Here is a 25,989-nt window from a genome sequence, read left to right as displayed (position 1 = left end):
ACAAGAATTGAAATGCGAGTTAGGGAGTTAGAAATATTTACAAATAGTGGTTTAGGGAGGACTCCACCAAACTCTCATTCTTGATGAGATGTCAAGGGGGCATGTTCAAAGTGTTGTTGATGTTGCTCAACACCTTGAAAAAGTAATCAAAAGCTTGTTCATTATCATGGTAGAGCTCTTCAATAGACCTTTGCCCTTGTCGTTGATCTTGATCGATGGCATTACCAATGTAGGGATTAAAAATCCCTTCAAATTCGTCGTCCCAAAGACCACAAACTTCATTAAATTGATCATTGAAAATTTCTTGATTTGATGGAGATAATTCCTCCAATTTCTTCTCTTGGCCAATGAGGCCATCCTCTTCTTCTTTGCTTGATTTTAATGAGCTTTGCAAGCTCTTCTTGTCACAATCCACTTGCTCTTTGAATGGGGCATCTTCAATTTTCTTCTTCCCTTGGAGTTCCGATTTCTTCCTCTCATCCTTTCGGCTATAATGATCAATCATGAAACACGGTTCATGCAAACGAGGAGCTCTCATAGTCTTGTCAAGATTAAAGGTTATGCTTTCATCTCCCACTTCTAGAGTGAGCTCACCATGTTTCACATCAATCACCGCACCCGCGGTGTGTAGGAAAGGTCTTCCTAGAATGATTGGAATGTTGGAATCTTCCTCCATATCAACAATGACAAAGTCCACCGGGATGAAAAACTTCCCAATTCGCACGGGAACATCTTCCCATATCTCTAATGGTGTCTTCGTCGATCTATCGGCCATTTGGAGTGTGATGTTGGTGCATTTAAGCTCTCCCATCCCCAACCTTTTACTCACCGAGTACGGCATGACACTCACACTAGCCCCTAGATCACATAAGGCTTTGTTGATCGTTGTATCGCCAATGGTACACGGTATTGAGAAGCTTCCCGGATCCTTTAGCTTTGGAGGTGAACTCCCTTGAAGTATTGCACTACTCACCTTAGTGAAGGCGATAGTCTCAAGTTTCCGGATTGACTTCTTCTTTGTGAGGATATCTTTCATGTATTTCGCATAGGCCGGCACGTGATTGATTAATTCCGTAAAAGGAATTGAGACTTCCAAATTCTTCACAATTTCCATGAATTTTCCAAGTTGATCATCAAATTTGGGCTTGGCTTGACGACTAGGAAAAGGAAGTCTAATCACAATGGGCTCCTTCTCCTTGGCCTTGTCTTCATTTTTCTTTGAACTTTCTTCTTTTGATGATTCTCCATCCTTGGAGTTTTGCACAATTTCTCCCTTATCACTAGCTTCCACAACTTCATCCTCAACTTGCTTCCTTGGCGCTTCATACCTTGTACCACTCCTCAAGTGAATGGCACTAACCGTTTCATGTCTAGGGAGATTACTTTGAGGTGGTAATTGCCCCTTTTGTCTTTGTGAGCTTGAAGATGCTAGTTGAGTCAATTGGGTTTCCAACATCTTGGTGTGAGCTAGGATGTTGTTGATGGTGGTTTCTTTTGCTTGGCTATCTTTTTGCATTTGAGTGAAAAATTCTTGTTGATTCTTTTGCATTTGGAGGACCGCTTTTTGGACATCAAAACCTTGGTCATTTTGGTGATTGTATGGATTTTGATTTTGGTAACCTTGGTTTTGATTGAAAAAGGGTCTTTGATTTTGGTTTCTCATGGGTGGTGGAGTGTATGTTGTTTGAGGGTTTTGAACATTTTGGCTTTTGTATGAGAGATTTGGATGGAATTTGGTGTTTTCATTGTAATAGTTGGAATAAGGGGTACCACTCTTGTATGCTTGGAAAGCATTCACTTGTTCATTTGTTCCCCTACATTCACTTTGGTCATGTCCCAAAGTTCCACAATTCTCACATATCCCACTTGGTATTGATGAGGATGCCGTCATGGCATTAACATGATGCTTTGGTGATTTTGATACTTCTTCAAGTCTAGCCATAGCTTTTTCAAACTTCAAATTGATTGTATCAATGTGAGCACTAATTTGAGCACCCAATTGAGTAACGGAGTCCACTTCATGCTTTCCTCCTCTAGTAGCCTTGCGAGGTCTACTATATTGTGAGTTATGGACCGCCATTTTCTCAATCTTGTTCCATGTTTGATTGTCATCAACTTCGGTAAACATTCCATTTGATCCCATGTTGAGAATGTTCCTTGAATCTTCATATAAACCATTCCAAAATTGTTGTACCAGGAACCATTCACTAAGTCCATGGTGAGGACATGAGCGACAAATTCCCTTGAACCGCTCCCAAGCTTCATACAAAGATTCATCCCTTTGCTTAAAACCCGTAATTTGAGCTCTTAGCATGTTAGTCTTTTCCGGTGGGTAGAATTTTTTGTAGAAAGCTAGAGCCAACTTCTTCCAAGAATCAATTCCGAGAGTGGCCTTGTCAAGGCCCTTCAACCATTGCTTCGCGGTGCCGATTAGAGAAAAAGGAAATAAGACCCATCTAATTTGGTCTTGAGTCACACCCGTTTGAGAGATTGCATCACAATAGTCGCAAAAGGTTTCCATATGAGAATGAGGGTCTTCACTAGGCATCCCCCCAAATTGGCTCCTTTCAACTAATTGGATGAAGGCGGATTTGCCAATAAAGTTTCCGGTTAGATGTTGCGGTGTAGGAGTACCATTGGGTAGGTTCTCCTCGGTGGGTACGGAGTGTGACGAGAATTTAGGCATTGTAGGTTGATTTTGTGGGGTATTGTGTAATGGGTTCTCCTCTCCTTCTATTGCGAAAGGGTTGGTGAACTCAATAGTTGGTTGAACATCTTCACTAATACCTCTTAAATTCCTCCTAACAAGTCTCCTATTGTTCGTCAAGGTTCTTTCAATTTCACGGTCAAAAGGTAACAATTCACCTTGTGACCTTCTAGACATGCAAAATATCAAACAACTCGAAAACAATTAGAACAAACCTTGAGGGGTTTTACTTCCCCAAGGCGAAGAAAGACACAACTAATAACAATAAAAAGAAATCTAAATCAAGCTAACACCGTCCCCGGCAACGGCGCCATTTTTGATCGGTCCGTTTCGTGTTCACAATTAAAGGTGTGGTCGTTGGGTCACGTCCGAATCAAAACACAATGTATAGCTTCACAAACAACTCTACAATTAGTAAAGAGGCAAGTAAAGGTCGGATCCCAAGGGACGGTTATTGAAATGAGATTTCTATTGAAACTAGTGGTGTCTTGGGGGTGTCACAAATTGGGTTGATGTGGAAGGTCACTAACTAAAATAGCAATGAAAATAAACTAGAAAGATGAATTAAAAGGGGTGTAAACAATTGATTAAAAAGCACTAGGGTGTCATGGGATCATAGGGGAATCATGGGAATTGATCATACAAACATGTTCTCAAATTATAAGCAAGCGATTATTGTTGTGATAGATTGAGTTGGGTTATATCTTACAATCCTAGGAAAGTTTGGGTCCCGGAGCCGAATCGATTAGATTGTACAACACCTACAAGTCGACTTAGTCTTCCCTACTCAACAACATGCATGGTCTAATGAGACTCGAGTTGGTTTATGTCTTACAAGTCTCATTGAAAAGGTAGGTGATGATAATAAATGCAAGGATTCATAGGCTTAGCATTTCATCAAACATAACATGTGCAAGAGTTGAGATCAAAACAAGCAAGCAAATAAAACATGAAAGCATATTAATTTAAGCATAAATCATTCCCCATGTTGGTTTCCCCTAATCACCCATTAACCCTAGCTAAGAGACTACTCACTCATTATCATGTTGATCATGCTAGCAAGGTTGTCAATCATACCAACAATATGAAACATGATGAATAAATGAAAGTAATTAACAATAATTAAAAAAGGATTAAGAGAATTATACCTACTAATGATTCCAATAATAAAGCAAAGATAAAAGAAGTACTTGATGCTTGATTGAGAGGTTGTCAATCTCCCAACAATAACCCAAATAATCTTCAATTACCCAAAATAAAGGATGAAAAGAGAGATTAAGAAAATAAAACTTGTATTAGAACTTGATTAATTGTTGATTACAAAACTAAAGAGAGATTTGATTGATATTAACTACTCTAATTATTGATAAGAAGAACATGCTCCTCTAATTAGACTAATGGGGTATTTATAGTGGAAATTAGGGAGGATGCATTAGGGTTAACTAAGGGCTAAACTAGTAATTACACGTTTTAGATTGAGCAGGGAGGATCCGGTATTTTCCGAAGGAAGGGCTTCTTTCTTTTTAACTTGGAGAAGAGGAAATCACGCTGTAGAGGAATCCGGGCGGATTAGGGTCGGGACGGGCGGTTTCTGGTGGTGGAAGACGAGCGGATTCGAGGGAATCCGGGCGGATTCTGGAGGTGCAATCCGAGCGTCTTTGGAGGAAACCGCTCGGATTGTGCTGTGAGGAGACGGGCGGATTGGAGACAATCCGCTCGGATTGTAGCTCAGCACAAATTCTTCTTCTTTTCTTCCCTTTTCTTCATGAAATCCTTGGAGATTTTCTCGGGGACTCAAGGATCCTTTCCCAACATTGCTCATCTACTATAATATGTACAAAGGCCTTCTAATCTTGTCTCTCCTTGATGCTTGGTTATTGAATTCGATCAATTTAGTCTCGTTTTGCCATGAAAATGCAAGATTCTTACTCCTTTCCTACCAAGGGATCAAAATCTCAAAGAATATGCAAAACAAAGAACTAAAGATAATAAATGACCCAAATATGCACTAAAAAGCATGGGAACAAGGCTAATTCGGGGGGCTAAATATGCGCTAATTATTGTCACATCAACCCTTCTAAATGCACTCAACATCCCGTTATAATGCTTGTATAATGCTTGTACCATATGTGATCACCATTTCTAAACAAAACCATGACGATTTTTGTAAAATCAAAATCCTTTTTTTTAAAAAATGTAAAGATTTCGAAACTTAGGCCTAATATTAGCGCAAAACCAGTCGAAACTCTGTCCAATTGTCGAGTCAAAATTCGGGCCTCAAAACCCATTTCAAAATCTCACTTCGAGTCCACTCCTACAACTACACTAAAGTTGACTAGGACCAACATTTTCAAACGTCGTCATTTCCTCAAAACTCACTTGACACAAGTGGCACACCCCCACTTCACGAGTCAAAACATTTCTTTTCAAGTAAGTGTGCTAGAATGGTCAATCGTGTTTTGATTCGTCGTCGATCTCTTATTCAGTTTCCAAGATGCCTGAAACAAGCGACGTGAACTTCAACCAACTCCAGAATGGTAATGATCAAATCCTAGCCGCGCTAGCTCGTCTCCAAGTCATTCAAGACCAAGTGTACGATTGCCTTGACACAATCGAAGGTCGAATATATGCAGTGGAAACGAGGATGCCTCCTCGAGAAAGTGAAGTGTCTGATGAATTTGTGAATAACTTCGGGGACAAAAACCCTCCTATAGGTATGACTACAGCTGAGAAACGACTCCAATACTCGGAGGAACAATTTATGTATCTCAAAGGGGATGACATTTATAGGGAAAATAATCGCAAATATGAAGCCGTGAATTCCAAGTTGCCAACCAAATTCAACATGACAGATATCCCTAAATTCAAGGGGCATGAAAAACCTTTGAACCATATCCGTGCTTTCAAGGATTACATGTCTATCAAAGGCATTAAACCCGAGATGTTCTTAAGGATCTTTCCTTTATCTCTTGACACCATCCCAAAACAATGGTTCTATTCTCTAGAACATAAGAAGATTGCTACCTGGGATGATGCCGCAATTGAGTTTGCCAAACAATACGCGGATAATGCGGAAATCCAAGTCAACATGCGCACTTTAGAGGTTCTTACCCAAAATGACAAAGAAGGTTTCACCGACTTTCTAAGTAGGTGGAGGAAGACTAGTACTCAACTTATTGAACGTCCAAATGAAGCTACCCTCGTAGAGAAATTCGTGGACAGCCTAAAACCCATCTATGCAAATCATTTGAGGTACCAAAACATTAAGACCTTCAAAGACTTAACCGTACTAGGAACGATAATCGAAGATGACATCCGTAAAGGGCTCTTGTCCAAAACGGTAGGTCGTGGATATCAAGGCTCAACAAGTCGTTCTTACGGCTTTACTAGCAAAACGGATGAAGTTAACCTTCTCTAGCCATCTAAGAAGAGTGCCTCACCAAGGAAATTCACAAATCTTGGGGACACATATTCCAATGCTCTAAAAAGGTTGATGAAACTGGGTAAACTTCAACCCATAGGCCCTACACCCGAACCAGAAAAGAAATCCAAGTTCTGGGATGAGAATTCGTACTGCGAATACCATAGAGGCAAGGGATATGATACAGAAAAATGCTACAAACTGAAAAATGTACTTCAAGATATGATTGAAGACGCTCGCCTACCAATACCGCCTGGAGGTAAGCCTAACAACACTCAGAATCCTCTTGGAATTCTAGTGATTACAAGTGAAGAATCTACCATAGATTGTTCACACCTCATTTCTCCAATCGAAGATGAAATTCATGCAATAGAAAATGAAGGGAACTACTTTACCATTTCTCCAACCATCACCGATTTCATTGCATGGGCAAAAAGTGTGAATAGGCAAGTCATGGAACTAGATAGTGCAGTGGCAACCCTACGTGATCTCAACTCCACACCTAAAGAACGTACACCACTGGTTTTCTCTCAAAACACTACAATGCAAGAAGTAGTAGCCATGGTTGATGAACTAGTCGACCAAATTATCCAATTGGAGGCCGAAATCATAAGAATAAGGAAATTTGCTGCCATCAATGGAATATGGGCCGATGATGATGAAGATGAGTATCTCACTGAACACTACTTAGTCAAAATCAGTGAGCAAATAGTCCAAAATTGTGAAGATCAAGATGTATACCACCTTACTCGTTCGGGACGCCCATACCAAAACACTTCTCAAAATGGTCCCATAGCAAATGGTCCAACCAATGTGGTCACACCAAATGATAATGAAGATGGCTCTACTGACCATTTGCTAAAGCAACTACAGAAGACAAAGGCTGATCTTTCAGTCTGGCAACTAGTGGCAAACTCATTCCCACATCGCCAAGCTTTACTGCAAGCCTTGGCCAAACTAAATGTGGCACATAACTCCACACCCGACGACGTGGTCAACTTGGTCTTCCACGAATCACCAAAGCTAAGTAATCCTATTACTTTCTCGGATGAAGATTTGCCATCCTTTGGTGCTAGTCATAACTTGGCTCTTTATATCACTGTCATTTGCCTAAAGAAGAATGTGCCAATGACTTTGGTAGATGATGGCTCCGCAGTCAATGTCATACCCTTGAAAACGGCATACAAATTTGGCATGAATGAGTCGGATTGGACCTCTACCAACCAAGGTGTTCGCGCATATGATGGTACACGACGAAAGGTGGTAGCACTTGTTAACCTAACCATAGCCACATGGCCAATTGAGCGAAAGGTTAACTTCCAAATAGTGGACATTGAGGCATCCTTTAACATACTTCTGGGAAGACCCTGGATTCACGCTTCCAAAGCGGTAACATACACCCTCCACCAGAAAATCAAAATCCCACTAAATGGTAAGGTGGTGACGATCACTTCGTCACCCATCAAGGCAATCATCGAAAAGAAGTCAAATAATCAAGTCCTTGCAGATCCAGTATATGAACTTGGGGGCTTCCATAGCATATGCGTCATAGAAAGCGAGTTGGCACCCTTATACTTCAATCCCTACTCTAATTTAGTAGTCAACCACATACTCAAATCCTAGGGATACTTCTCGGGAATGCCTTTGAATCCTATCCGAAGGAACACTTTTCCACCCTACAAAGAGGGCAACTCACAAAGAAGACCCCTTGGACTAGGATACAAACCCACTAAAGAGGAAGTCCACGAGATGCTCGCTCAAGTTCAAAACCGTAAGAATGTGGGAATCCAAATGCGACCCTACCACCCTACCCTAAATGGATACTTCGTTAGGGAAGGAAGTCAAGATATCTTTCCCGGGTTTCCCGAGCCTTGGCACTATCTCGAAAGGAAGCTAGCCGGAATCGAGATCTTTCACGATTGCTACTTCATTCCTCCAGAAACGATTCCTACCGTCAAGACTCGTCAAGCACCTTACTTAGACGAACAAGCTGTTAGTCTACTATTTGGAGAAGATCAATTTGTTAAAGCCGCTCAGGATGAGATCATTACCATGATACTTCAAGACGATCACTTCAACCCTACCGCGTTAATCACAGAAACCAACACCAATCAACAGAGAGGTTGGAGAAAGTCGATGAAGTGGACAAACAATCAAGGAAGACTCTTCAAGCTCACCACTGAAGAAGGAGAAATGTTCAAAGGAGAACCATAAGACGATGAATTCGAGTCAGAGTCAGAGTTGGAGTCAGAGTCGAAGTCTAGAGAAGTTCCTAGAGAGTCTCCTCCTGTCGTCATTCCCACTCCCCATACTTCTCCTAGCTTAGTGTCAAGTAGCAACAGTAGTTCGGGAAATGTCCCAACGGCTGTCCCTTTACCGCCACTGACTACAGATCAGATGGCTTCTTTGTGTCAACTTCTCTCAAATTTTAATATGAATAAATCAGGTTCTGCTTACTCTTCGTGTTATCTTGAATGCAATTCTGTTTACGATGATACTGAGGATGACCCAGACCCAGACTTGATCGAAATACCTCCCTACATAGCCAAAGAAATACTACAAGAGGGGGAAGGGGGACCAGTAATAGAAAACACTGAACCCATCAACGTAGGAACTGAACTAGAACCCCAAGAACTTAGGATAGGGACGACCTTGAGCCCTACCAAAAGGGCCAATTTCATAGACCTCCTGCACGAGTTCAAAGACGTTTTTGCTTAGTCCTACAAAGACATGCCAGGGATCGACAGGGACATCGCAGAGCATAGAATCCCAATCAAACCAGGTTTCAAACCCGTGAAACAGAAGCTTCGTCGAATGAGGACAGAATGGGCTCTCAAGATCAAAGAAGAAGTCGATAAACAATTCAAAGCCGGGTTCATCAAAGTTTCCGAGTACTCAGACTGGGTAGCTAACATAGTACCCGTACCCAAAAAGGATGGGAGAATCCGTGTTTGTGTTGATTTTAGAGACTTAAACAACGCGAGTCCCAAGGATGACTTTCCTCTACCACATATCGACATACTGGTGGATAATACAGCAGATCACGAGTTACTATCCTTCATGGATGTATACGCAGGATATTGTAACACCCCCATACTCCAAGTGCCTTACCAGGACCACTCAGGTATAAGGATGCCACCATCTCGGTTACCCGAGGCATGATATTCATAAGACAATAACGAAACAACTTTAAAAGTAAATAAAGTTTAAAGTGATTACATAGCAATTCCAAACTGATAAAAAGAAATACAAGATTCTCGGACGGTCTCATTGCTAAAACTATCAAAGCCATAAAACATCGTCGACACAAATGGAAGACTTCTAAGCGCCACGTGATGACTCATCCCAGGTATCCCATACGCGTCATATCATACCGCTCAATAATCGCTCACCACCCCGAATGGATCACCACGTTTTTAAAACATTTAAACGGGTCGATACTAATCACACAACTCAATATATCAACAATAATATAAAAGAGGATAGACTTAACCGTCACACACACACAACCACACCAATCCCAACAATCTCAATCACCGATCGTCCACTAGACCCATTACCCCGGGGGGACGCGGCCGTACCCACCAAATCCCCGCTCCTCATAATGAGCGATAACCCTGTCCATTAATGTGCACATCCCTTCTGTGGCGGGTTCCACAGAAGGCGAAACTAGGGCGTGAAGCCACTCCCGCAAGTGACCCCACTCAGCCGAGGACACGCCTCGCGAACCATAGACAACGATCACAACCACAATCACAATACAATTACTATATCAAACAACCAATCACAACACATCAACCAATATCCCATTATGGGACTAATACTGAGTAGGAAATCCTACCTGGAACAGCAACACAATCAGACGGTCTCAACAGCTGTATCACAAATCCTTTTCTACGAATCCTCCTCCTAACATATAATCACATAATTACTAACAATCACAAAACTAACACAAAACCCCAATCCCAAAATTAAGGTTTAACGAAACTTGACGAAATACTATAAAATTGGTATGTAGATCTTACCCTCGACGCAAGGATCACAAAGGTATAAAGAACGATGGAATCCGACCTCTCAAGCTCCGGGATTTGTCAACAACACGGATGAATGCGAAGAACGTAACTTGAATCTCCCTTTTAATGTTATTAGGTTTGTAAAAGTGTATTATGAAAGTGACGGAAAAATTTATATATTAATCCGTGTTATTAACAAAACCCGTCGAATTATCACCCCCATTAACCGAGCTACTCGATCGAGTAGCTAAGGTACTCGATCGAGTGCCCCCTTACTCGATCGAGTATCCTAGTTACTCGATCGAGTACCCAACAGGTCAGAAACTATTTTAAAACGCAACTCACCCTTACTCGACAGAGTAAGGCCTACTCGATAGAGTACCCAAAGACTCATAAATACGGAGTATTACAGTCTTCCCTCCTTAAAAAGAACTTCGTCCCCGAAGTTCAACCCATACATAAAACAAACATACTAACTCGGTCAAGACGCAACAAAGCTACTAAGAACTCAAAACAAAACCCCAACTTACAGAACAAGAAACCATGAACTCTTAACACCAACTCTACCAACTATTCCTACCTCCACACCTCGCTCACGATGTCGTATCAACTACATCATAAACTCTCCCGACACTAACTCCATACATAACCAACTACATAAGCATCAAACGGAATGTTACATTCTACCACCCTTAAAAGGAACTTCGTCCTCGAAGTTTACTCACACTCATAACCTCATCATCCAACTGTCAACACTATCGAAGTATTCTCGCATTCCTAACATTGAACTACTACAAGCACGTCCATGACCTTTTAACACTATCAACCACAACATATACAAATCCATACCTTATGCTACACCAACACTCTACTTCCAAATATACTACCATATGTACAACCATTAAAATCTCTTTTATCGCATCCTACTCCTCTTAAGATAAATGTTACGTCCTCGTAACTCACTAATACTAAATCCTAGATATATCTTTTCATTATCCTCATCACCACCGCATGTCAAAGATAACCAGCTAGAACCTAAACACTCGCCATGCACATATCCAAGGCTCTCTTACTTAAACAACTCTCATACTTCACTTCACTCGTCACACCACCTAACCTATACCACAAAATCCTTAACTTAATCCAAAACTTCACTTGTTCCCTATTACCGCAACATGACACACCTCTCTATAAAAACTACATACAACTCTTATCGTCAAAAGCATAACTCACGATCCACACTTGTTACGTACACTCACACTAGATCCTCAAGTTCCTTTCTTTCATTACCGCAAGACTCATACATAACTTAACACGACACTAATTACTCAACACCCTACACTCACTGTCTCAACAAAGGATTATGAACCATCTGCATATATCAGATCTTGACTATGACTACTGATGCCTCAACTTAAAACAAGATCAAAATTACTGTAACAACTTCTCACAACTGTGTCCCATCAACAGAATGTCACTATACCATGACAACAACGAAAACATGTACAACTCTCTTTCATATCATACTCTACCCTCATTCCAAAACTTAACTGGTAAGAAACATCAATAAACAAAACAACTGTCTATCCGTACAAACTGAAACTCACAGGAAGCAACATTAAACAAAACAACAATTTATGTGTAACTGGTATGTACTTTTGAAACTCGAATCATAATCATCCCGCCTACTCCGCCACAACCGATGACGACATCATAATACCACCACTAACAGCCACACCGCAATGCGAAAATACCCGCATCACAACACTAGGTACCGTGCCCGGATCACCACCCGAGGCACCACAACCACATCGATAGACATCACAACTTACTCAAACCCATAAACACTGACTCAGCATAACTTCTCAGACAAGAAAAACTTACTCAAATCCACTTAATTAAATCACAACGCAACATATTATATGGATAAACAGATAAGCACCTCATGAATATCATCTCTACCATTTCACGGAATACGCATGTGTTATCAATACACATAAAATTATAACTAGCCATGCCAAATCAATCAAATTATTACCTTTTTAGCCTCATTCCATCAGATTGTCGTACCCTACATATATCACAAATATTCATATAACATCTTTATAACTATCACACCATATCTTTGCTTCTCGTGAGGTCGAACCTCACACAAACATTTATACACATCATAGACCCATAATCACATCCAACTAGTCAATCCTGATCACGTAAGTTACCACTCGATAAAGGTTACCTGTCGCCCGAGCTTAACTCATATGCCCCTCATAACATATTTTCCCATTCGCATAACCATCACCTCATGCCATGCCATTAATATTCAACCACTAGCGCTCGCCTCGTATAACCACATCTTATACTCCTTTACAACCATACATATCAATCCGGCCTTGGTAAAATCAACTCTCTCTAGGATCTCTTTGTCTTTCTTATCTATCATCACCCTTAACCACTAGTGACAACACCACAATACCACCACTGCTCGTATATCAAACCTCTTACACTCGTATCAAAACAACACGGTTTTTCTCCTATCTTTGGTTAACATCCCCAAATAAAGAACATCAAACCCATCAACAAAATTACCTCAACATTATTCCCAATACTATCTTAATTGTATCGTCATCTAACTTTCCACCAAAAATCTCATATCGTGTAAATACTCCACCAACTCCTACTCCCTTAATTCCTCGAAACTCATTATTAATCATGTTGTCCTGAAGCTCCCATATAACCATTAACTAACATCCTCATGATAATATCACACATTTCGATGATTCCTTACCATTATATCACATAACTCCGTTGAAAATTTTCTCAGCTTACTTTTATCCTTCTTTTCTCTTTATACTCAACAATTCCATTTAATATCTCAACTCCTTATTACTTCTACCTAACCCTTTAGTGCTCCAATTACCTTCTCATTCCGCCAAAGCTCAAATCCCATTATTTCATGTCGATATCATCTCACTCTTTCTTACCATGGATCTTTTCTTATTATGCTATCGCTCACACTTGTCACTAACCTATCCATAAAATCAACGTTCACTGTTTAAACAACTTCATTTAATTTCATGCCGTTAAATGCCCAAAGAAATCACACGTAGTTTCACCTCTTAATAAACCAAATCTCCCAAACTCACTCACTGTCTACAAATCCACCTCGCAACATGTCTCCATAAAGTTCACTATATACTACTCTTCTCAACCCCTTTAAAACGAACTTTCACTGTGTATATTCTTAACCCACACGACTCCTAACCATCTCACTCCATAATTCTTTACACATCTCAAGTTGCCACTATCCAAACCTTCCTTTCAATCTTTTCATTCTCACGTTCCTTAGACCCACATCATCCCTTGCCCACTTTCACTTACTTTTACATCACTCAATTTCGCGAACAAATCACTCACCACGTCTCACCAAAACTTGCACCATGCCTCAATCAGCTCATTAATATTCTTTTTCTTTTTCCACTTCTCAGCCAAACCACATAAGATTGGGTAACTTACGTATCAAGACCAACTTACATGTAAAACAATGCATAAAGAAGTAAAATAACAACTTTGAATTAAACATAATATGCAACGAATGTCAAAAGATAAGCATATGACCCAAAACAGGGGTCACTAGATCGAGTACAGGCCACTCGATCGAGTAAGTCCCTTACTCGATCGAGTAGGTGAAGATCAGAAGCACGTAAAACAAATCACCAGGGCTACTCGATCGAGTAGCTAAGGTACTCGATCGAGTGCCCCCTTACTCGATCGAGTACCAAGGATACTCGATCGAGTACCCCAATTCTCAGCACTGTCCAGTTTTCGTAAAACAGTCATAACTCACTCATTTCTTGGTCGTTTTGGGCGTGTGACCTATCGTTAGAATCGTAAAAGGACAAGCTATCACCTCCAATTGGAATCACATCAAAATCAATTATGCATCTCAAGTTATAACAGTTTAAAGACAACCTCTTTATAATCGAAAAAAAAACACAACTACTTGATTTTACTTCCAAACAACTTAAACAACAACCAAGCAAACAAAACCAGTCCAAAACTCAAAAAACCAGTATTCATAATCATATGTTACTATTTTCAAAAATTAAGCAACAACATCCATCATGCACATATATTATTTAACTCATTAGTCATGTACTAACCGCATACTTTAAATTTTATAACTTTTCGTAACACAACATTCTCATACATTACAAATCCTATTTCCATGTTACTAATACAACAACATTACAAATACACTTCGTCACTTAAACATATTCATAATCACAAAATTCATATTCTCATGCAATTTCTACCCCATCTTTTCCAATCAATTCATCCATTTCCAACACATTACTCATCATTCTCATACACTTTTCTAACAATTCTAACCAACATGGTAAACCAACTATCATGCAACATACTTTCAATCAACAACATACGAAATCACATTATCACCATCTTTTCTACACATTCCTCATTCTCCACATACATACATCCACTGATTCATGCCACACATCACCATATAGGTACACCATTCACAGGATAAACACATAGCGATCCCGACTCATATCCCATGGTACCGGTTCAAAATTGTAGGGCGAGTTAGCGACTTTAGGACGTCTCCCAAGTCTTTGCATTAGCTCCTACAACCTTTACCCCGGGTTCCTTTTAATTGACTCCCTATATTCATTGGGTTCATTGGTTACAGGTTTCAGGATCGTCGCTCTGATACCATTTGTAACACCCCCATACTCCAAGTGCCTTACCAGGACCACTCAGGTATAAGGATGCCACCATCTCGGTTACCCGAGGCATGATATTCATAAGACAATAACGAAACAACTTTAGAAGTAAATAAAGTTTAAAGTGATTACATAACAATTCCAAACTGATAAAAAGAAATACAAGATTCTCGACGGTCTCATCGCTAAAACTATCAAAGCCATAAAACATCGTCGACGACACGGCGGAAGACTTCTAATCGCCACGTGATGACTCATCCAGGTATCCCATACGCGTCATATCATACCGCTCAATAATCGCTCACCACCCCCGAATGGATCACCACAGTTTTTAAAACATTTAAACGGGGTCAGTACTAATCACACAACTCAATATATCAACAATAATATAAACAGACAGCTTAACCGTCACACACACACAACCACACCAATCCCAACAATCTCAATCACCGACTGTCCACTAGACCAGCCCTGCCAGTGGGGGACCGCAACCGTACCCACCAAATCCCCGCTCCTCATAATGAGCGAAACCCTGTCCATTAATGTGCACATCCCTTCTGTGGCGGGTTCCACAGAAGGCGAAACTAGGGCGTGAAGCCACTCCCGCAAGTGACCCCACTCAGCCGAGGACACGCCTCGCGAACCATAGACAACGATCACAACCACAATCACAATACAATTACTATATCAAACAACCAATCATAACACATTAACCAATATCCCATTATGGGACTAATACTGAGTAGGAAATCCTACCTGGAACAGCAACACAATCAGACGGTCTCAACAGCTGTATCACAAATCCTTTTCTACGAATCCTCCTCCTAACATATAATCACATAATTACTAACAATCACAAAACTAACACAAAACCCCCAATCCCAAAATTAAGGTTTAACGAAACTTGACGAAATACTATAAAATTGGTATGTAGATCTTACCCTCGACGCAAGGATCACAAAGGTATAAAGAACGATGGAATCCGACCTCTCAAGCTCCGGGATTTGTCAACAACACGGATGAATGCGAAGAACGTAACTTGAATCTCCCTTTTAATGTTATTAGGTTTGTAAAAGTGTATTATGAAAGTGACGGAAAGATTTATATATTAATCCGTGTTATTAACAAAACCCGTCGAATTATCACCCGCTAACCGAGCTACTCGATCGAGTAGCTAAGGTACTCGATCGAGTGCCCCCTTACTCGATCGAGTATCCTTGTTACTCGATCGAGTACCCAACAAGGTCAGAAACTATTTTAAAACGCAACTCACCCTTACTCGACAGAGTAAGGCCTACTCGATAGAGTACCCAAAGACTCATAAATACGGAGTATTACAGATATAACCAGATCAAGATGGCCATAGAAGACATACATAAGACCGCCTTCGTCACTCAATGGGGAACCTATTGCTACACGGTTATGCCATTTGGGTTAATCAACGCCGGAGCTACATACCAACGCACCGCAACTACGCTCTTACATGACATGATGCACAAAGAAGTTGAGGTATACGTAGATGACATGATTGTCAAGTCCAAGGATAGAGAGGGGAACATTGCGAACCTTCGCAAATTCTTTTCAAGGCTACGGAAGTACAACATGACGCTCAATCCTCAGAAATGCGCATTCGGAGTAACATCTGGTAAACTCTTGGGATACGTCGTTAGCCAATGAGGAATAGAAATAGACCCTTCTAAGATCAAAGCTCTAATCGAAATGCCGCAACCTCAAACGGAGAAAGAAGTTAGAGGATTCCTAGGCAAGGTGCAATACATAAGTCGATTCATATCGAAACTCACCATGATCTGCGAACCTATCTTCAAGAAGTTGAAGAAAACAGATCACACCATGTGGGATGATGACTGTCAGAAGGCTTACGACCGAATCAAATAGATATTAGCCAAACCACCAGTGCTCATGCCACCTCAACGAGATCAACCTCTTGGTTTATATCTCACGGTAACTGAAACGGCCATGGGCGCCATGCTAGCTCAAACCATAGGAAAAGAAGAAAGAGATATATACTACGTACCTTAGTAAGAAGTTCTTGGAGTAAGAGTGCAAAGACACGCCACTCGAGAAGACGTGCCTCGCTCTTGTGTGGGCAACGAAGAAGCTACGCCATTACATGATTAGCTACTCCGTCAAAATATACTCCAAAATGGATCCTGTCAAATACCTCTTCGAGAAACCCGTTCTCAATGGACGCCTAGCAAGATGGACTTTGATGTTCTCAGAGTTCGATCTCAAGTATGTACCTTTGAAAGTTATAAAGGGGCGTGCCGTTGCCGAATTCTTCGCAGAAAATCCTATAAATGATACACAAACGATAGACACCTGGTCGTTTCCGGATGAGGATATACTCCAAACTGATGTAGACTCCTAGGACCTTTATTTTGATGGAGCATCGAACTTAGGAGGATTTGGAATAGGAGTGTTGCTCATTTCTCCTGAAGGCGAGCATACACCAATCTTTGTCAAACTCGACTTCGAGGTGACAAATAACGCTGCAAAATACGAGGCTTGTCTCATTGGATTGCAAGCAGCAGTGGGTTTAGGCATCAAGAATCTTCGAGTGCATGGGGATTCATCTTTGATCATCAAACAAATTACGGATCTTGGAAAATCCGAAGTGAAAGCTTAGCAATTTTTTTAGCCAGAATAGACCAAGTAGCCCAATTCTTCGATCAAGTAACCTACCTACACCTACCTCGAGAGGAGAATCGATGCTCTTGCAAAACTTGCATCTTTGATTAATATGCCGGATAGCATGGTAGAAATGCCTTTATGCATCGAACGACGGTCAGAGCCAGCTTATGTGCACCAAATCACCGATGAACAGGAAATCACAGAGGAACCATGGTTCCAAGCAATCCTAAACTTCAAACTCAATGGCACCTATCCACCAGATATGGACAAAAGGGGACAACGCGCTATACGCTTACTAGCTTCCCAATACGTTCTCATGCAAGGAGAATTGTACAAAAGAACACCTCTTGGTGTAATCCTACGCTGTCTTGATCATTCACAGGCACGAAAAGTGATGGAAGAAGTCCATGATGGAGAATGTGGCCCTCACATGAGTGGACCCATGATGGCAAAGAAAATCACACGTTTGGGGTATTATTGGACCACAATGGAATCCGATTGCATCAAATATGTAAGACATTGCCATAATTGCCAAATCTTCAGGAATGTGCAACATGTCCCTCCTTCATTGCTCTACACCGTGACATCTCCTTGGCCATTTTCTGCTTAGGGAATTGACATCATCGGCAAGATCACTCCAGCCGGAACAGGAGGTCACTGTTTCATCCTAGTAGCAATCGATTATTTCACCAAGTGGGTAGAAGCGGCTTCCTACACCAGTCTTACAGCCAAGATCGTGGCAAAGTTCATACAAACCAACATCATCTGTCGATATGGTTGCCCACATGAGATCATCAGTGACAGTGGATCACATTTCCAAGCTGAGACTGAGCAATTTCTAGCCAAGTACAAAATCAAGCATCACCACTCCTCGCCATATAGACCACAAACTAACGGAGCGGTAGAGACAGCAAACAAAAACGTTATCACAATTCTCAAGAAAATGATTGACAACTATCGAGATTGACCAAGCAAGATATCTTTTGCTTTATGGGGATACCGTACATCTTTTAGGACGCCCTTTGGGGCCACCCCTTTCTATTTGACCTACGGCATGGAAGTTGTACAACCGATCGAGCTAGAAATACCATCCTTGCGTATTTTACTCGAAAGCCAAATCCCAGAAGCCGATTGGAAGAGGGATAGATATGAAGAACTCATCCTCCTGGATGAACGAAGATTGCGTGCATTACATAATGTGCAAACATATCAAGCACGTATCAAACGAGCCTTCAACAAAAAGGGTTAAGCCAAGGAATATAAAAGAAGGAGACTTGGTCCTCAAATCAATTAGACCTCTTTTACCTATCGATCCACGAGGAAAATTCAAACCCAATTGGGCCGGGCCATTTCTAGTCAAGTCCATACTTCCAGGGGGTGCGGTTAGGATCACAGACTTAGATGGGAACGAATTTGCCAACCCGACAAACCTCGACCAACTGAAACGTTACTATGCCTAGAATAGGAGCAAAAAACGCGCCTTGCGTAACCTCACGTGTCGCTCTTGTGGCACGAAATAAACGGCCCCAGGCCAAGCTGAAATAAGCTAATGTCATCTTGGTCTTGCATTTTGACAATTTGTCATCCTCATGTCATCAAATAAACTGCAATGCATTTTAGGAGTAAGTAAAAGCTCATGCTTATTTTCTAAGTTCATTACAACCTCTTGCTTAGAACAATTATTCTTTTACATTTACTTGAACTACGCGCAAGGGTTTGATTTCATTTTTTTAAATGAATAGGTAGGCAATCCTTCACAGGATACAACCCATTAATTATTTTAAATGTAAATAGAAGGACATTTACAAATGCATTTGGAATCATAACGGTTTTATAACCAATTAACCTCTTTTATTTCATTTCTAATAATAATAATACGCTCCATAATATAAATAATGCTAAAAACAATAAATAGGCTAGGATTCTAAAAACCCCACCTTCTTATTACAATAATAATAATTATAAATAATAATAATAAAGACTTAGGCTATTCTTTCATTTTCCCTTTGCCTTTGTCATTTTTATCCTATTTCATGTCCCGACCTCGAGTCGGACGCTCTTGCGCCACTTCCGACCTAATCACCAATGATCTCTCTCGTGGTTTAACCTTGCCATTCTTGTCAACCACCATCTCAACGGCAGGAGAAGTCTTCGGTTTCTTCGAAGGATGAACAACTCGAAACCCGGCTTCTTCCTCTCCCTCGGTCAGATGCTTCTCTTTCTCCTTTTCTACATCACGAACCTGGTAGTCAACAGGTTCACGTTTCCTCAATCTCTCGCGCTCCTCCAGAGTAGTAGCTTTCCTCCACTGCAGATAGGAATCTAACACCCATAGAGCACTAACAGAAGAGTTCAAGAACCAAATATTTCTTTGAGCCCATTTGATGGCCCATTCTCTTCGACTCTCAGTAGTAAGCGCCACGGCAGTCTGCGGGACAGTGTCAAGCTTCAGAATTGTCTGCTTCAATCCAACCTGCCTCATCAACCTCTCCGGAAAGATGCATATCATAAACTCCATGTCAGGGATGCGCACAGACCGGGTAGGATCCAAGGATGATACTCCAGTGACAGATTTAAGATGCCACCATGGTACGATCCATCTAATCAAGGGGCCATCTTCACTCTTCAATTTGTTTTCCCAATAGTTGCAGACTCGAGTGAAGTCCGCCATGTAGTGCCTAGTCCTCATCGCAATTGAACGAGCATGATAAGCAGGAGCATTAACTGGGGGCTCGATCAATCGAAGACGTTCCATAAGCCAGACCTAACAAAAGCGGGTATTAGAAAACAAAAAAAAAACAAAAACAAAAAACGAAAAAAAAAAAAACGAAGAAAAAAAAAAGAAGAAGACAAAAAAAAAAGAGAGAAAAAAATTCTTTTACCTGCAATATGATGGGACTTCCCAAATAAGGAAGGTCGCGGTTGGCTTTCCTGTTATCTAACCCCAACAGGATCTCTCCTAAACACAGGCAAGCTGGGCTCCTGCGCAACTCCATTTGCTCAAGCAAGCTTAAATAACGAGGGTCGCCTCTCAAATCCTCGTGAACATGACCTTGAAGGACATATACATGTAGTAGGCAAAACCCGAATGCCCTTCGCCTGGCAACATAAGAAATAGTTGGATCTGCCCTATTGATGAATCTATCGATGAAGTCCAACATTCACACTCCCTTGGAAGTCACAAGACGGTCCACATTACCTCTTGCCAACCCAAGCAAGTCCCTAAACTTGTTCTTATACCCTTGGGAAGTAGAGGGTATAGCAGGCAAATGTTCCAGGTCCCAGCCACCAATCGCAGCAATTTCTTCGGGAAATGGGCAAATGTCGCCTCCAGGGAAGGCAAATACGTGATAATTCGGGTCCCAATAATCAAGAAAGGCATCTAGGAACGGTTTGACCACCTTGATCAACTTCAAACTCAAAAGTGATCCAAAGTTATAAGCACCCATGTCGTGTTTCTCCACATTAGAGAACTCATTTGTCCATTATTTTAGATGAATTTTGAGAGTATTCATGATGTAGGCTTATTTTGAGAGCTTTATGTAATAAGACGAAGGAAAGACGGAAGAATTATGAGAATAAAACCTCCCTCGACGTCTCTATTTATACTAAAAGCTGTTTCCTAAAATCTATCAGGACGGATTTACTGGGGAACAGGCGCAGCACCTGCTGCGCCTCTTCGAAGGGACGCAGCTCTTGCTGCCCCTCTTCCTCAGCCTTCTTTCTGTGATTTTTCGCGTTGGATCTTTCCTAATTCCTCCAACAGTAATTTCCTATTCGTAACGGGTTATTATTTTGGTAAATTCGTCAAATTGCCATATTTCGTGTTTCCTAATTCCACGGGCACGCATTCCGATGCGATATCGACATTTTCGTCATCTTAGCACACTTATCCATTTCCTTTTTTAATTTTCTTTTGGGGAATCATTTCACCAATTTAATTCTTTTCATTTTCAAACTTATGCATTTCTTTTTAAATTTTTTTTGGGGAATCATTTCACTCTCGTTCCACATTACATTTTAAACTTATATGTTTCTATTTTTTCTTTTTTAGGGGGTAACCCTCCCTACCGTTCGGTCATTTTCGGCAATTTTTTTGCATTTTTTTGCATTTCCGAGTCGTTATTTTGCGCTAATTTAGGCTATGTGTACAAATGTATGTTCTATGTGATTTCCGTGTAAATTTCGGCAGCATGACGGCATAAACCGTTATCCACCAAACCTGTTCAAAGCTAACCTACAGGTAAAAACAAAGCAACCCAGCAGCAAAGGCACTCACGCCATCATATATACAATCAAGAGGGGATATGTACACCCAAACTGGGGGCTCGAGCCCCAAAACAATGTCCGAATGTCCAAAATATGGGTCCTAGAAGATGTACAAAATGTACAAAATACAGCCGAAAACAAAAATCAACAAGCAAACTACTGCTGGTCGCCGTCTAGCTAAGCAACTCTCGCCTCGAGAACAGCAACCTCGGCGTCACGAACCTCGAGCTCCTTCAGCAGGCGAGCTGTCTCCTCCCGGGACTGGGCAAGCTCTCACTCCAGCTCACGCTCCCTCTGCAAACAACAAGAATTGGCTCATGTCAATCATTTCAAACATAAGGAAAGTTAGTAAAATCGAAAATGAAGTAAACGGAAGGTTCATACCTGACGTCCTCGCCCGCCAGCAAGTGCCTCGACGGCAGTAGCCCACAGCCGGTTAGCTACCCTCCATAAAGCCATGAACCGGGATGCCGCAACCTGCATTTCAAAAGAAGAGATTCTTAAACGATTGGACAAACTCAAGCAAATGTGTTCTTACACAAAATTATATAAGTTAGGAGACTCACCCTCTGAATCAGATGCTACTACTCGTCCAAGCCGGCATCTCTCACCGCCGCATCAAAGTCGCGCAGCTCGGAGATCGTCGTCATCCCCATCGTGTCGGTGTACTCAAGGGTCTCGGGGTACTCTGGGGCTCGATGCCCGCCGCCTCGACCTCCTGCAAAGTCATATGATTTCCATTAACCGATGATCATTCATCGTGTTCTCAAAATGATCAAAGGTAAGAGTAAAACACATACCACGACCGGCCAGTACGCCAGCCTCCCGTAGAGGAACGCCGAGTAGTCCTCGCCTGGAAGGAGGAGGCCGTCACCACCAACGCCAACCAGGTCAGTCTCCTGATACGTGCATTTTATATAGTCTTTTTAGGCCTTTTTATGCACGTATTTCCATGCTTTTATCGTAGTTTATGCTACGAAATGCCCCGAATATGCTACTTTGGTTTGTTTTGTCTTATTTGCAGGAATGAACCAGAAAGTAGTGAAATCAAGCCTTTTACCGTCTTTTTAGCATGCATTTGGAGGAAGAGTGAATTTGGAGCGGGAATGTAGTTATTTTGAGATGCGCAAAGAAGAAAGATAGCTAGGCGAGCAAAGGAAGAACTTCAAATTGCTAGTGCCTACTTTGAAGAGCCATATCTTGAGTTCTGAAAAAGATATTCAGGTTATTCCAATTGGAGATGAAAGCTTGTCCTCTTAGCTTTCCAACGCCACCCGAATCGCCCTGTTTGCCCAAGTAACGAAGAAATGGCAGCCGTTTGAAGTTCAGTGCGCAAAGCAGGAAATCGTTGCTGGAAAGTACTCGATCGAGTAGATTTATGTTCGATCGAGTCCTTTTTCTACTCGATCGAGTAGATTCAATTTATGGTTTACTCGATCGAGTAGATTTTCTACTCGATCGAGTGGTTTGAGCTTTAGTTACTCGATCGAGTGGATTCGCTATGGGCTTGGGCTTTTTAGCTTATTTTCGTCATTAGGTTAATTAATAATCCTATTTTCTTATAAATAGGAGTTAGGACGTGACTTTTGGGGGGCTTCTCCTCTCTTATCATCCCACATACACTGTTACTGTTACTTTGTTACTTTCTTCCGGATCTATTTTAGTAATTAATTCTTTCCCTTTCTTTTCCTCTTTAATTTATGCTTATGTTAATTGTTCTTTCTTTATTTCTTGTTATCCCTTTAATCATGTCTAGCTAATTCCCTTAGTATGTTAGGATTAGGGAAGCCGTGGTAGCAATATGATAGGATTGACTTGATTAGATTAGCCTTGCGATAAGAATTGTATTAGGCAATATAATTGTCATCAGGTTGAATGAATGCATGCATGAGACCAATTTATCTAGTTAACCCCGATCTGGATCGAAAGATTGGAAGGGAAGGCTTGCTTAATTACAATAGGTGATACCTAATTAGGGCGAAAGCTAAGTTAGGAGACCCTAGGGCGGTTTAAGGACCGAAAGGTGACGACCAAAGCTCTTCTTATCAATAGTTTAATCGACTCAGTTGACCCGATAGTGTAGCTGCCACGGTAGACCGACTCCTAGCATATTCCCTTCTCTTACTGTTAATTTCTTGCGTTTATTTCTCTATTTCCTCTTATTAGTTTAGTTGAATCAATCAAAACCCCCATGTTGTGACACTAGACAGATAGAATAGACAAGTAGATAGTAAACCGCTTCCCTGTGGAGATCGACCCTACTTACCGCTAACTTCTGTTAGTAGTAATCTAGGTATTTATTTTTGGTACAGAACGACCGTATCAAATTTTGGCGTCGTTGCCGGGGAGGCATCTATTTATTTCCTTGTTTTATTTTATCTGTTTTTAGCCTCAGGGGATTTTTCCCTTGAGGCCGTTCTAATCTTTCTCTTTAAGTGCTGTTTTGATAGGTCTTACAGGTTCTACCTAGACAGTTCTAGGTGAAAGATAGTCAAAGGGAAGGCTTGAGTACCTTTGGCCCATCACCGATGTCCCATTATATGGAACAACAGGTGATTTCCTGCGGGAGATGTGGTTCTGCTGAGCACAATGCAGTCTTTTGCACGCCAGAAAATGACGAAGTTTACGCGTTCCATCAGCGCAGTCGAGTTAGTCAAGCAGTTGTAGTTGTGCCGCCACATCTATCCTATCAATGGCCACCGCAACAAGATCCTCCTGATATACAAGAAGAAGAAATTGCGGAGCTGAAATCTTTATTGGAGACACTTGCATCTCAAGTGCAAGAAAATGATAGACGCACTTTTTCGCGACTTGATAAGCTCGAGACTGAAATTGCTCAGTTAGCAGCTGATATACAAGAAGAAGAGGTTGCGGAACTGAGGTCTTTAATGAAGACACTTGTATCCATGAGGCAAGAGACTGATAGACGTATGGAAGCTCAATTCATTGAGCTGGAGTCTGAAATTGCTCAGTTAGCAGCTGAGTCGGATAATTGGCAACCAGAAGAGGTGTACTTTACTGAGAGCGGTTTTTCCCATGAAGAAACCGTGTTGCCCAATGCTGAGGATGACTTTTATGACTCGGACGACGAGTTTCTATCATATTTCACCGCCCGCACGAGGATTTATTTATGCCAGGGGAGGAATCACTCGATCGAGTGACTAATATTAGTCGATCGAGTGAATTTCCAGAAGGAAGTGCTCGATCGAGTGATATTTTTACTCGATCGAGTGAAACGCAGGAGGAAAGTGGTCGATCGAGTAATAAAACTGCTCGATCGATTGAATTGGCCATTGGGAGCATTGATTCGTCATTTGGGTTTGTTTTAGATGACGATGATAACGGATACGGTGAATCTCCCCTATTCAAAGCCGAGTTGGATGCACTTGAGGCTGAGATTTACGGGATGAAATCCACTGAGGAGGTTGATGAAAAAGCAGCTGAGTCGGTATTTGCTCCTAGCACGGAAGAGGTAATAAATTCTTTTATCTATGATTCCGTCATTGAGAGCGACCAACCTGAGGTAGTAAATGATAATCTTATTATTGTTTGTTTTAATAATATTTTGCCTCATTTGACTCGTGCTATTTCTCTTAATGCTATACCCCCTCCTCATAGGTGGACGCGTAATTTAACGATTTTTCACCATCCTTGTCGTTTTTATCTCGTTAATCTGAAACGATACCCTACTTTATTAACAATTGCTCCCGCGCTCCTCTATTTTGTGGATATATTTGGGAGCTCGCATAGGAAATTTGTTAGGCTTAAACAGTTAAACAGTTTTATTTCCTATTTCTTTATTCCACTATGGTGCTACTTACATTTTTTGTGTAGCACATGCGCAGATGTACGATCTAATGCTGCGCGCTTTGAGCTGTTTTGATTATAACTAATTAGAGAGCCTCGAAGAAAAGAAGGTCGAGCTGGGACCTGTCTGAAGCTAGCGCTACCCGGGAGGCAACCCGGCGATTTTATTTTACATTTTATTTTATTTCAGTTGTAATAAATGGTTTTATTACCATAGACGGTCTCAGTTAAGCTTGTTTTTGTTAGTTTGCGGGCTGTTTTTATTTGCATTTTGCAGGAACACGCTGAGAATCACTCGATCGAGTAGTTTTTCTACTCGATCGAGCACTTTTGCTGATAAATCCTCTCGATCGAGCAGTTTTTTTCCTCGATCGAGCA

General features: G+C 41.2%; 1 non-coding gene across 1 annotated transcript; it reads left to right on the top strand.

The window, feature by feature from the left end:
* The first annotated feature begins 2,210 nt into the window (after nucleotides 1–2,210).
* LOC141625024 (small nucleolar RNA R71) lies at nucleotides 2,211–2,314 on the top strand. Its single transcript, XR_012534828.1, has one exon. It is a non-coding gene; the product is annotated as a small nucleolar RNA R71 (small nucleolar RNA).
* Nucleotides 2,315–25,989: the final 23,675 nt, after the last annotated feature.

The sequence above is a fragment of the Silene latifolia genome, chromosome 1, assembly GCF_048544455.1.
Source record: "Silene latifolia isolate original U9 population chromosome 1, ASM4854445v1, whole genome shotgun sequence".
In the NCBI taxonomy this organism is placed as follows: Eukaryota; Viridiplantae; Streptophyta; class Magnoliopsida; order Caryophyllales; family Caryophyllaceae; genus Silene; species Silene latifolia.
Note: the sequence above shows the minus strand (reverse complement) of the source record. Positions and strands in the feature narration are given on the sequence as shown.